This window comes from Mustela lutreola, chromosome 5 (assembly GCF_030435805.1).
Source record: "Mustela lutreola isolate mMusLut2 chromosome 5, mMusLut2.pri, whole genome shotgun sequence".
NCBI classification, from domain to species: domain Eukaryota; kingdom Metazoa; phylum Chordata; class Mammalia; order Carnivora; family Mustelidae; genus Mustela; species Mustela lutreola.
The window spans coordinates 111,350,887-111,365,185 of record NC_081294.1 but is presented as its reverse complement, the minus strand read 5'-3'; positions in this window follow the sequence as shown (position 1 = coordinate 111,365,185).

Genomic DNA, 14,299 nt, shown 5'->3' with positions numbered 1-14,299 from the left:
CCTTCCTGTAGAGCAGTGGCCAAACTGTGCTACAGATCATAGTTTAAGGTAATTCCAAACTGAGAGCCCACTGCTTGGTTCCATCTCTGCAGCTGGCTTCCCTGCTCCAATACCTGGGCACTCTGCCACACTCAGACACCCCTGGTCTTTTTGTGACCCTGTGGGTTCTGAGACCACACTGTCTCCATGAGGGCTCCACTGCCTCCCCCTGTTTGTCCTCTGGAGCAACATCCCTCAGTGGAGCAGCCTTCTAAAAGTTCCAATTTTGTGCTCGGCTCCTCTACCACTTGCTGGGAGCCAGCCCCTCCCTCTCCCTGGTCTATCTTGCTGAATGTTGCCTTGGATTCACTTCTCTGCCTGTCCTACCTTCTGAAAAGTGGTCAATTTTCTGTTCCTAGAATTACTGTTCTTCTTCTCCTCTCTCCTGTTGATTTTGTAACTGTTAGGAATGGTTTGATAACCATCTAGCTGAACTCCTGGGACTTGATGATATTTAGGTCCTATTCCTACTCCTCTACCATTTTGCTCCTCCTCTAAGTAAGTAAATCTTAAAAAAAGAAAGAAGTGCCATATGTGAGCTAATTTCAGAGATTCATTTTCCCTAGATATTCTTAACTATCTAAAAGTCAATGTGTGTAAACCATGCTACCAGATAAAGCGCTTCACAATTTATACTTTTAAGGACTTTTATCATTTTCTGGCTGCATTTGCTTCATTTTCTTTAACTCTGAAGTTGTCCTCTTACCGAACAATTCCCCTTTCCGTCTTTCAAACCTCAAACATTTGAAATTTTGTTTACTGCTACTTACTCGATCAGAAATATTCTTTTTTTTATATGACAAATTTTTATTTGTTCTTTCAGATGCAGATTAAGTCTCAACCTTTTTGAAAAATATTTATCAGTTTATCTCAGCAGTTGATTAATCTCTCTTAGTTCCACTGAATGTGTATATCCTTTTGTATGTTTTTTCCACATTTCACTTTAATAATTTACATAATTTACTCCCCTACTAGACATGAGTGAGAAAATGGCCATTTTTGTGTTATTAGAGCTTTGTTCACCATATAAATTCAATAAATGTTTGTAGAATGATTAATGTCTTGAATTTAAATCAGACTCTTTTATAATGTATTACTGAATCAAACCAAACAGATCTCTAGAAATCTCCTTTATACTTTTGCTTCCTCTTTCCTATTATATTTTTCCCTATACTGCCAAGAGACTTTGAATAACTCAGGATGTACAAACTAGATCAAATATAAATAATATTAAAATTTAAAAAGGATTTTTGTTTCCAGAAAGTCAGTCTAAATCCAGTTTGTCAGCAGTAAGTATAAGCTGTTTATTTGCCCTTCTGTGACCTCATATAAGGATATGGCATGCAAAATTATTTCATAAATTAATATTGGTTCACTGGGGCATTTCCTTTAGAATCCAAATGGTGTCAGTAATGTTGCTCTATTATTGAGTCTTTTTTCCTTTATTATAATTATTAGCCACTTACAATTTAATTGCATTACATGAAATGTTAATAAGAAGTGATTCAAAAGAAACTGTGACCTTTTGAAACCTTTGGCTGTTTAGAACATTAACTGTGATTCTCAGAGATAATGTGTACAAAGGATAATTCACTAGATATGATAGGCAAATGAAGGAAGTGATGAATTTTAAAGGATATTCTAGGATTACAAAATATATATTTACCAGAAGCAGAGAAATTCACTTATCTTTAATTCTTCAATATTTAAATGTGTATTTCCCATATTCTTCTGTATTTTACTTATTTTGTTGGCTGTCATTATATAAATGTTAATGATATTTTTTGCCTTTCCTTTCTTTTATTATTCATTCATTCACTTATTTATTATTTATTTATTTAATGCACAAAAGTAAACACCAGAAACAGAACAGTTTAATGGAGAAAACGTACCCATTTTATAGAAAACAGATGCCTGCCACTATTTGCAGTGATCACCAATATTTTTAGCTCCACTAAGCAGAGGAATGACTGTTCAAAAGTGGACTTTTCTATTCTCCTTGATTACTTTCCTCCTGTCTTTCCATACCATATATTAACCTGCCATTCTAGGAATGAGGCTGTGTTCCACCTCCCAGCATTTTCCAGATATACTACTGAGAAAATGTAGAGATAAAGTACATTGCAACCACCTGTTTATTTTCCTTAAAGAACTATTATTTGCTTCATAAGAATTCAGTGGGGAGAGACACACAAGATAAGTTCTTCACACACACACACACACACACACACACACACACACAGCTTATGGGACTATTCTTTATGCCCTAGAGAATATCAACTAAGTATTCTCCTTGCCTGACTTGGTTATTCTTTTAATAATCTTTTAATAATGTTGCTCTTTAAATGCTGCAGGCATCATTGTGGGGGTCTGACCTTTATTTAAGCAAAGATTTCAGTTTGTGGCCCTTTTCTGATCTGTAGTCACTCATGGTCATCCTGACATTTTCCCAAAGGCCAAGACTCTTATTTGCTGATTTTTATACCTGAGGACTATTTGTCTTCTCCTGTCATTTTCTAGGTACTGATGTCAATGTTAACATTGCTGCAAATAGACATTGCCTCAAGAAAATGCACAAATCATTTCTGGTTAAAAGGAGACTAGGTCTTGCTAAAACTGCCTCTGCATCACTTGTCTATGAGAATTGCTGACAAGATTATGTTTCATTTGTACCCTTGGGAAAATAACTTCTACATCTTAAATGTCCTTTGAAGTCTGTAGCAAACATAAATAGAGTGCCAAAAAAAAATTACGTTCTAATCTCTTATAATGTACTTAATAGTATACTCTGACACAGCCCTAGTAAAAAGATTATATACAAGGTGAATGGTACAAAAATACATTCTGAAATGCTGAGTGAGAAATAGATTAAACATCAGTTTGGTTGTCTGTCCTGTGTGTGTGTGTGTGTGTATATAGTTGTACTATATATATTTCTTCACTGTCCATTGTTATGCTATAAAATTTTATTATATATATTTAAATTTTAAAAACTGGATTTTCTTTTGATTTATGTATCTTAATAAATATATTAGTCAAATGGCTTCTTTTTAGTTTATTAACAAATAATATTTCCACCTGAATATGATTTCTTTCTCTTTTTTCCTTTCAGTAAGAATACTTTGGAAGTTGAACTTCCTACTATTTCTTTCTTTATTCCTTATTTCAATATATTAAAAGTGAGTTTACCACAGGCAAGTATTTATAACACACTATTCCTAGGATTGATGAGTATATGTGTACACCCAAGAAAGGCAAGCAATAGAGAAGGAGATATTTTAAATGAAGTTAAAGAAGGACAATTTTTAAAGAAAGACTCCTGTCAAGTTGGGAGCAGACTCAGGTGTGAACAGAGCTAGAAAGGTCAGTCTTATTAAGTAAGGACACTTGATACTGGCAGACAGATATGAAATAATAGGGCAAGAGAGAAAAGAAATTTTGTCAAAGAAGAGAACATTGTTAAGAAAGTTAACACCATTTTTCTCTAATTTCTCAATAAATTATAAATGAAATCTACTGTAGTTGAGGTAATCTGTGGGGTTGAGGTTGTCAACTTGAGTTTAATTTTCATGAAATTGTATAAGGAAATTTATAAATGAAATGATAATTGGACAAGAGTGAACTTACAATTTACTGGAAAAATTGTGAAGTTTTTTTTACAATTTTTTAAAAAGATTTTATTTATTTATTTGACAGAGAGAGATCACAAGTAGGCAGAGAGGCAGGCAGAGAGAGAGAGGAGGAAGCAGGCTCCCTGCTGAGCAGAGAGCCTGATGTGGGACTAGATCCCAGGACCCTGAGATCATGACCCGAGCCGAAGGCAGTGGCATAACTCACTGAGCCACCCAGGCACCCAAAAATTGTGAAGTTTTATTGGAGATTGACAATAGGGTTATTTACCTTATACCAAAGATCATTCAAGTCTGCCAGTAGAAATGACATTGATAGTTATCCAGACTAAGGACTAATGAAGCAGACAAGAGACCACAATGAAAACTTGAAGGAATCATTAATTTTAGTAATTAATATATTACAAATACCACGTTTTTACTAACTTAAATGAATATATTTTCAGGAAAGTTCTCATAAAGTTTTATTAAATTTATCTGCTTTATCCTTCCTCTAGAATCAAATTAAATTATGGAATATAAGCATGTATATTGTATTCATGATCAAGTAATTAAATTATTCTCTTTTAGTTGTTTTTAAAATTTTTTCAAGTTCATTCTTTTAAATACTGCTATTTTCAATATTCTATATATGCCAAAACTTACCACTTTATCCATTACTGTTTTCTTTAAATTATATATATTTGAACCATGAAAATATCTCTGAATTAAATATTTCATTCTTATATAATAGTTAGGCAGACTGTGTGTTCTAGATGATCTTCTCATTTCACAATAACTAGATTATAGGTAAAATCACTTTTTAATACATCACTGGACTCAAAAAGAATAAGAAAAAATTGTCCAAAATACCCACAGAGGAGGCAGTCTAAGATGTCAATGTAGGAAGATCCTGACCTCACCTTCTCTCATGGACATCTTGAATTTAAGTTACATTTGGAGAAACTTCCTCTGAAAAAGACCTTAAAACTATCTGAACAGATTCCTTGGAGAGAAAAGAGCCTCATGGAGGTGGTTAGGAGAGGCTGAGAAGAGGTCTCTTGAAAAACCCCATGCCTGGCACAGCAGCCTGCAATTGCAAGGCATTTCACAAAGCTGAAACTTCTCTCTGTGCAACAAAGCATTCATACCCCATGTCAGCCATCCCAACTCATAAGACTTGTACCAGGGAGAAGGGCTTCTGAAACATCTAATTCTGAAAAATATCAGGGCCCTTGTCCATAAGACCTAAAGGGCTACAGGGAACTGAGAAACACCTCTGAAAAGGCTTGCTTACAGACTCCCCCAGCCCTGGGCCCAGCACAGAAACAGCAGTTTGAAAAGTTCGCAGGCTATCTATGAACAAGATTCATTAGCTAAAGACTCTGCTGAAGAGGCTGAGGTCTTGGGATATTGACTGGGAACAGACCTGTTGGTGGATGCCAGCTTCACACTTTTCCTCTGCCTTGCTCTGTCTCACCAGTACCCCAGAAAGGGGCTTATACTCTTCACTGGTGCCACGATTTTCATAGTTGCTGTCAGGGGACACCTGTACATCATTTCAGGGAAAGTAACAAGGAGTTTGTTTATTTATTTGTTTTCATGCAAGAGAAGTCTTGTCTCTTTTAGAAGGATAGGGGGCAATGGGTTGTTTTGTCTTCGAATATTCACCATATTTCAAAGGAAATTGGGGTGTCAAAGATCTCAAATTCATCTGCGTCTGTCCAAATGTCCCTATCCCAAGTCTCAGAGATCCATTTCTATACTTACCTTAACATGTAAGATTGCACACTTGAATGATTTAGCATCTCTACATCCTACCCTGAGACTCTGACCTTGATGTACAGTCTCATGTGCCCTGCCACTTCTTGTTTTGTTTTTCTTTAAGGATACACAAAAACTTTCTAATTCTTTACTCAAGTCTTGATTTGGAAATTCAAGGCTTTAAGTTTCTTTCCACACCACTCCTTAGATAAACTCTTAAGGGCAGTCAGAGGCAAGTAGCAAATCAATCCCAGAAGTTCTTGTAGTTATCAGTTGTTACCATTTAGTTGTCACCATAGTGACATATTGCTGTAACCATATGATCTCTCAAAGCTTTTCTTTCTACCTTTATTGTGGCCTTATAATCCATAGTAATTTGGTGGTTTTTAATTTTACTCTATACTGTGGATCACATCTGAACATCTGGATCACTAGGAGAATAAACCAAGAGTTCATCAAATATCTGAACAATAAAATCTTGAAATCTTATATTCTACCTGGGAGAGTTTCTCTTCATTATTACACTGCATGGCTATATAGGTGGTGGACTGTAGTGTGACCCCCGTTCACATGTATTGAGCCAAACCATTTGAACTCATTATTAATCTAGATGCTATAAAATTACTCTATGATACTAACCATCTGCTATATGTCAATAATCTATGTTGTTTTATACATTGATAATTACTTTAATTTGAGTGGTCTTTCCAAAATATGGAAATTTTCTAAAATGTAGAAAAAAATTTATCACAAAAATGTTAAATTAAGGATGATTTATAACAACATTAAATAGACAATAAAAGTGACATTTAAAAGCTGTGTAATATGTCAAAAAATGGGAAGATGACATGAACAGACACTTCTCCAAAGAATACATACAAATGGCTAACAGACACATAAAAAAATGTTTATCATCATTAGCCATCAGGGAGATTCAAATCAAAACCACATTGAGATACCACCTTACATCAGTTAGAATGACCAAAATTAACAAGACAGTAAACAACATGTGTTGGAGAGGATGTGAAGAAAGGGGAAGCCTCTTACACTGTTGGTGACAATGCAAGTTGGTGCAGCCACTTTGGAAAATAGTGTGGGGATTCCTTAAGAAATTAAATATAGAGCTTCCCTATGACCCTGCAATCACCCTACTGGATATTTACTCCCAAAATACTGATGTAGTGAAAAGAAGGGCCATCTGTACTTCAATGCTCATAGTGGCAATGGCCACAGTCACCAAACTGTGGAAAGAACCAAGATGCCCTTCAACAGACGAATGGATAAAGAAGATGTGGCCCATATATACAGTGGAAAAAAATAAAAGCTGTGTAATAAATGATCATTTTTAATCATATTGAATTTAATTTAAAAAGCTGGATAAGAAACATACATGATTACAGGTGAACCATGAGAATGAACAGATCATTTGCTTATAATAATATACAGATAATATACATAAAATTGACTTTGTTTTGTGAGAATAAAGATGCTGTTTTATTTCCTTTCCTATTGTTCATTACTTGTCTGAAGAGGGAATAATTTACAGGTGGCTTTGAGCACTCTGGTTAAATTTAACTTGCTCTTCTTTGATTAACCTTGGTCTAAAAATGTTTCTTTCCTCAGACTTCTAAGGTTACAGAATTGCCTTTGAGTTTTTTTCTAAATCTTGCAAAAGTGTTAGATTATGAAGTACTGTTTCCTAAGTCTGCACAAGTTCCAATTCATCTTAATAATCCATGAAGCTGTAAATGTAGCAGACAATTATGTTTCTCTCAAGATAACAAAGCCCATAGGTCATTCAGTTTAGGTGGGAATGGAAGCAACTCTATTAGATTATTGGAAGCCAAAACAATTAGTGAAATAATTCTGCAGTGTCTGCATATTTCTTGTCCTCCAATTCATGTTTGCCTTGTTTTCAGATAATTAATGTTAAAATACAGTTTTACTGCTTTCCTAGCTGGTAATGGATTTTTACCATTATGAGCTGAACAGGGCCTTTCTGACAAACCCAAATATCATTATATTCCTTTATTTTTGTACTGTTTTATTTTTTATTTTTTAGTGGAATCAAATAGTGGAATGCTTGGTGAATAGTTAATACAATTAGCTTGTCACTAAACTGAGTCCTCCAAATAGCAATAGATGAAGTCATCTGAGATTGGACATATCATGTATCTGTCCAAGGCCAAATATCATTGCAGGTAATGAGGGCTAAAGGAACTTTTTTATTTGGTATAATCAAAAAGTAATGAAGGTTAAGCCTGTCAGAAATGAGAAATTAGTGGGAAAATAGCCCACTTTTGTTGAATGACAGCTCATTTATGCTATGCCTTATTATTAGCACCATATAGTTGACACCAATAAAATTTTTAAATGTGTTAAATTGTAACAGCAATACAAAGATTTAGAACAAAATATCGACTTCTGCATATTTCTTAGTATTTTACTAGAATAATTTTCCTTATGTCTGTATTAATATGGAGAAACCTAAACTAATTGATGCATGCATAAAAATTTAAGTCTCGATAAACTAGACCTTCAGGATTACCTTACAGCAGATAATGTGGTTCAAACTCATTAAATTTCTCCCCCAACTCCCTTAACACATACCTGCATTCTGCAAAGGATAGCAGCCTTAGCTTCTGAAGGAAAAGAAAAGTTACCCTCTTCTCTGTTTTTACTGGATTTCAGCTATTCATATTTGACTATATCAGTAATAAATAATACCTAAACTTTAGCTTCAATTAATATAGTATTTTGAAGATTTCTCTACCAGTTTAAAATTAAATATTTCTTTCCTGTGTTTTCACAGAGTCCAAAGTGCTCAGCAGCAACCATAACTTGAATTAAATGGAATCATTGCCACTTACATTGTCAACACTATTTCTTCTGGGGAATCCGGAACATCTAATACTACAGGGCCTATAGTTGTAGGAATGGAAAGAACATAGACCCTAAGTGGGTCCTTGGTGATGATTATCCATAGAGCTATTCCTGCTTTAAACTTGTAAATCTTAGATCCATATATTCCTTTCTTCTGGAGACAGTATTATGGATCTCTGATTTAGTTTGTATGTTCAAATCTGGAAAATATCACTCCTTCTTTGCACAATATTAATTCAGTGCTGATGCTTCAGTTGTATCTAGAGAAGGCTATCCTAGGGCTCTATCAGAACAGCTGTTTCTGTTTGGTATAGTATATGATAAGACTGATGAATTCTATGGTTATGGGCCTACTTTCTCACTGTCTTCAAAGTCAAGTGTATCCCTGTCTGGATGCTGTGTTGTGTGGGATTCCATGAGTGTGAATGAGGCACTTGGTAAACCTTCAGTGTGGTTGGTTGAAGCTCTGTGGGCATTATTACACACCTGAAATAAATGTTCACTCTTGTGAGAAAAAATACTTAGTCCTTTCAGGACATAATTATACTTATGTAGTCAGTCATCTTGTCACCAGGTGCCCAGTTACTTTCCACAAGTAATAATGCCCTACAGGTATCTCAGCATTGGTATCTATTACAGACTTGTTGATACTCAGGAATGGGCACTATCTAGATCACTTTTAATAAATGTTCTTCCATGCTGTTGAGCCAAATCATAACCTTTATCTCTGCCACCATGGACATTTAATGTGTGTGTCTCTATTGTAAAATGAAAAATGTTGCCTGACATCAACTGACAAGTTCTGTTTTCTTTTGGGTTCTGTTTTTTGTTTGTTTGTTTGTTTGTTTGTTTACTACTCAATTATTTAGTGGCTTTTTCATGGTGGAGTTTTTCTGATGCATATTAACATATTATTCAAGTCCTTCTACACTTTGCGCCCAGTTCCATGTATTCATCCTCATGGTTTCTACCCTAAAATATCCTTATTTCTAGTCTTTCAAATGTCTTCCTTTCATTGTCCAGAACTGATGCTACATAGCTCATGAGCCTATGAGTCCAAATATATTCTAAGCCTGAACCACTTCCTTTCTAAGAGAATAAAAAGCACTTTCCATAGCTATGCCAATTGAGAAGATTTTTTACTTCTTTCAAAGCCGTCAATGAGTACTTTCCCATTCAGCCATCATCCATTTTGACTTGCATGTATAATGAACCAACCTATCTGTAAATCAAGCCAGGGTTATGCCCTCCAATGGGATTTATGGGATGTATCATATATCTATAGGTATGAACTGAAGGAGAGACACTGGACCAAATGTGTGACTTCTAGAACATCTGAATTACTTGCTAATGTCATTTACTTGTGCTTCTTGTTTAGCTTGAACTCCATCCTAGATATGCCATTTCTAACTTACAGTGGAATGCTGCTAGTATAATTTGTACCTTAGTGTGTCCAGTAGGGTGCCATTCATAATGAACAGTTCCAAACTCATAGTCACTTGATACCTTATGGTGAAGTGTTTAATTTTAACTGGGCCCAACAACACACCAGTTGCTTTTCTCAAGGAGTATGAAATCATCTGCTTAGATGATGAGGACTTGTTCTTGAACCCAGACCCCTATGTTTTGATTGTCCTACTGGAGTTTGCTGTAAACTCCATGGGACACCAGTTTCCATCATTACACCCTCATTAGAATGGGCTTGCTAGTTCTTAGGGCCAGGGTTTGGGATACTAAGTCTGATAAAGTGTTCCTTTTCTTCAAGCCCCACTCAATAGGGACAGCCATTTCTGTTACCAACAGTATGTACCAGAACAGTAATTCTAGTAGTGTTTATGTTTCCTCCAGAATCTGAAGAGACCTAAAAGCTGTTGTACTTCATCTGTCAAAGAGGATGCAAGATGAAGCCAATTGTCTTTCATTTTGGAACAGTTCTCCCGGGTGCCCTTCTGGGCCATTAAAAATTTTACTGAAGCAGATAATCCTTGAATTTTTGTATGGTTTATTTCTAACCATGCCAGAAGTTATGTAACATACCAACTGTTTCAGCAGTAAGGTATCTCTGGATTATCCTGCTTGATAATCATGGTGTCACAGGTATAATAAGTCAGTGTATTCTTTTGGATGTCAGATGGTCCGGAAATCCTAGAACTATGTCAATAAAGAGTTTAGGGGCCTTAGCATAGTCTTGAGGGAAAATTGCAAGTGTGTATTATTGTCTGTTTCATATAAATTTAAACTGATTTTTTTCTCACTGTGGAAAATAAAGTATATATTCATGAAAACAATTATCCATGTTCTAGAAGCTGCTTTAATTTCTATCAATACAAGATGCTCTCATCACTATTGTTTGTTGAAATTATGATAGTTTGCAACTATCCTTTGGTCTTAATCTGCTTACTTCAGGGATTATACTAGTAAATTAAATCAAAATATTATAGGAACCAATACTACTACATCCTTTAGATATATAAAGGTATCAATAGTATCTCTCATTTTCCAAGATGGAGTATTGATTTTTATTTATTATACTGTCTCTGTCAAGGAGCAGAGATGTTTCACTAGGCCTTCTCTGTTATAATAGCTCTTTTTTTTCTTTTTATTAACACAGAATGAATTATTTGTTTCAGGGGTACAGGACTGTGATTCATCAGTCTTACACAATTCACTGTACTCATCATAGCACTTACCCTCCCCAATGTCCATCACCCAGCTACCCCATTCCTACCAACCCCCACTCCTCCAGCAACCCTCAGTTTGTTTCCTGAGATTAAGAGTCTTTTATGGTTCATCTCCCCTTCTGGTTTCACCTTGTTTCATTTTCCCCTCCCTTCCCCTATGACCCTCTGACTTGTTTCTCAAATTTCTCATATCAGTGATATCATATGATAATTGTATTTCTCTGATCAACCTATTTTGCTAGCTCCATCCCTCTAGCTCCATCCACCCTCTAGCTCCATCCACATCATTGCAAATTTGGCAAGATTTCAGGTTTTTTGATGGCTGCATGAGAGAGAGAGCATGAGAAGGGAGAGGGTCAGAGGGAAAAGCAGACTCCCTGCTCAACAGGGAGCCCAATGTGGGACTCGATCCCAGGACTCCAGGTTCATGACCTGATCTGAAGGCAGTTACTTAACCAACTGAGCCACCCAGGTGACCTGATGTCTATCTAGTATCCTTTGTATTTATATACCACATCTTCTTTATCCATTCATCTGTTGATGGACATCTAGATTCTTTCCATAGTTTGACTATTGTGGACATTACTTCTATAAACTTCGGGTACACATGCCCCTTTGGATCACTACATTTGTATCTTTAGGGTAAATACCCAGTGCAATTGCTGGATCATAGGGTAGCTCTATTTTCAGCTTTTTGAAGAACCTCCATACTGTTTTCCAGAGTGTATGCACCAGCCTACATTCCCACCAACCGTGTAGGAGGGTTCCCCTTTCTTCGCGTCTTTACCAACACCTGTGTATTTCCTGACTTGTTAATTTTAGTCATTCTGACTGGTGTGAGGTGATATCTCACTGTGGTTTTGAATTGTATTTCCCTGCTTAGAAGTGATGTTGAGCACTTTCTCATATGTCTACTGGCCATTTGGATGTCTTCCTTGCAGAAATGTCTGTTCATATCTTCTGTCCATTTCTTGATTGGATTATTTATTCTTTGAGTGTTGACTTTGATCAGTTCTTTATAGATTTTTGGATACTAGCCCTTTATCGGATTGCACATTAACTGCTAAATTATGCATTCAGGATCTGACACCAGATAGGTCTGTGGACCCAATGTAATACCTATTAGCTGGACTTCGGCCAAAATTCTGCTTTTTAACTGGTTTCAACCCTAAAAAGGATGACATAATGACAGTTAAGTTCTCCAGGTATCAATAACAATTCACACCCTTTTAACTAGAGTGAAAAGGGAAAAGTCTTAGGGGGAATAAAAGGGTAATGAATGCTGTATAAGTTTGATGTGATATCATGGAGCTCTTTGTCTGGGGGGCTGTTATTTTCTTCAGTCGTGGAACAGAATAGTGGTTCAGATCTGGGAAATATCCAAGGAATTGTGACTTTTTATTGAGACAATGCTTTCAGCTTCATGCTTCTCCATTTTGCTTTTTTAATCCTTGTTTGCTGCCCATTTATTTTTCCCCTAAGAATGTTGGGTATTATTAATCATCTCCACAACTCTCTTAGGTCAACCTCCTTGTCTTGCACTCTCTTACTAGCCATTATGATCATTGTGATCCCCTGGCTGTTGCAGTTGAAGCACTGCCACCTGATGCCAGTTGCCTTGGAGCCCTCCATCTCCATTGGTATCAACAACTGAAGCTCCACATCATCCTCTTCTACCACCTGGTCTGCAGTGGAAAGCCACAACTGCACTTCTTTTTTTTTATTATTATTAATTAAATTTATTTATTTTCAGCATAACAGTATTCATTATTTTTGCACCACACCCAGTGCTCCATGCAATCTGTGCCCTCTATAATACCCACCACCTGGTACCCCAACCTCCCACCCCCCCACCACTTCATTCCCCTCAGATTGTTTTTCAGAGTCCATAGTCTCTCATGGTTCACCTCCCCTTCCAATTTCCCCCAAATCCCTTCTCCTCTCCAACTCCCCATGTCCTCCATGATATTTGTTATGCTCCACAAGTAAGTGAAACCATATGATAATTGACTCTCTCTGCTTGACTTATTTCACTCAGCATAATCTTTTCCAGTCCCATCCATGTTGCTACAAAAGTTGGATATTCATCCTTTCTGATGGAGGCATAATACTTCATAGTGTATATGGACCACATTTTCCTTATCCATTCGTCTGTTGAAGGGCAGAAAGATTCCCTTCTTTTTTTTTTTTTTTAATAAACATATATTTTTATCCCCAGGGGTACAGGTCTGTGAATCACCAGGTTTATACACTTCACAGCACTACCAAAGCACATACCCTCCCCAATGTCCATAATCCCACCCCCCTTGTCCCAATCCCCCTCCCCCCAGCAACCCTCAGTTTGTTTTGTGAGATTAAGAGTCACTTATGGTTTGTCTCCCTCCCATCCCATCTTGTTTCATTTATTCTTCTCCTACCCACTTAATCCCCCATGTTGCATCACCACTTTCTCATATCAGGGAGATCATATGATAGTTGTCTTTCTCTGCTTGACTTATTTCGCTAAGCATGATATGCTCTAGTTCCATCCATGTTGTTGCAAATGGCAAGATTTCATTTCTTTTGATGGCTGCATAGTATTCCATTGTGTATATATACCACATCTTCTTGATCCATTCATCTGTTGATGGACATCTAGGTTCTTTCCATAGTTTGGCTATTGTGGACATTGCTGCTATAAACATTCGGGTGCACGTGCCCCTTTGGATCACAAGGGAAGCAAGGGCAAAAATGAACTATTGGGATTTCATCAAGATCAAAAGCTTTTGCACAGCAAAGGAAACAGTTAACAAAATCAAAAGACAACTGACAGAATGGGAGAAGATATTTGCAAACGACATATCAGATAAAGGACTAGTGTCCAAAATCTATAAAGAACTTAGCAAACTCAACACCCAAAGAACAAATAATCCAATCAAGAAATGGGCAGAGGACATGAACAGACATTTCTGCAAAGAAGACATCCAGATGGCCAACAGACACATGAAAAAGTGCTCCATATCACTCAGCATCAGGGAAATACAAATCAAAACCACAATGAGATATCACCTCACACCAGTCAGAATGGTAAAATCAACACGTCAGGAAATGACAGATGCTGGCGAGGATGCGGAGAAAGGGGAACCCTCCTACACTGTTGGTGGGAATGCAAGCTGGTGCAGCCACTCTGGAAAACAGCATGGAGGTTCCTCAAAATGTTGAAAATAGAACTGCCCTATGACCCAGCAATTGCACAACTGCACTTCTTAATGATGCAGATGATCCTTTCATTAGCACATATTTAACAGCTTGGTAACTGGTGAGTACTCTGGGCCTTCCTATGAA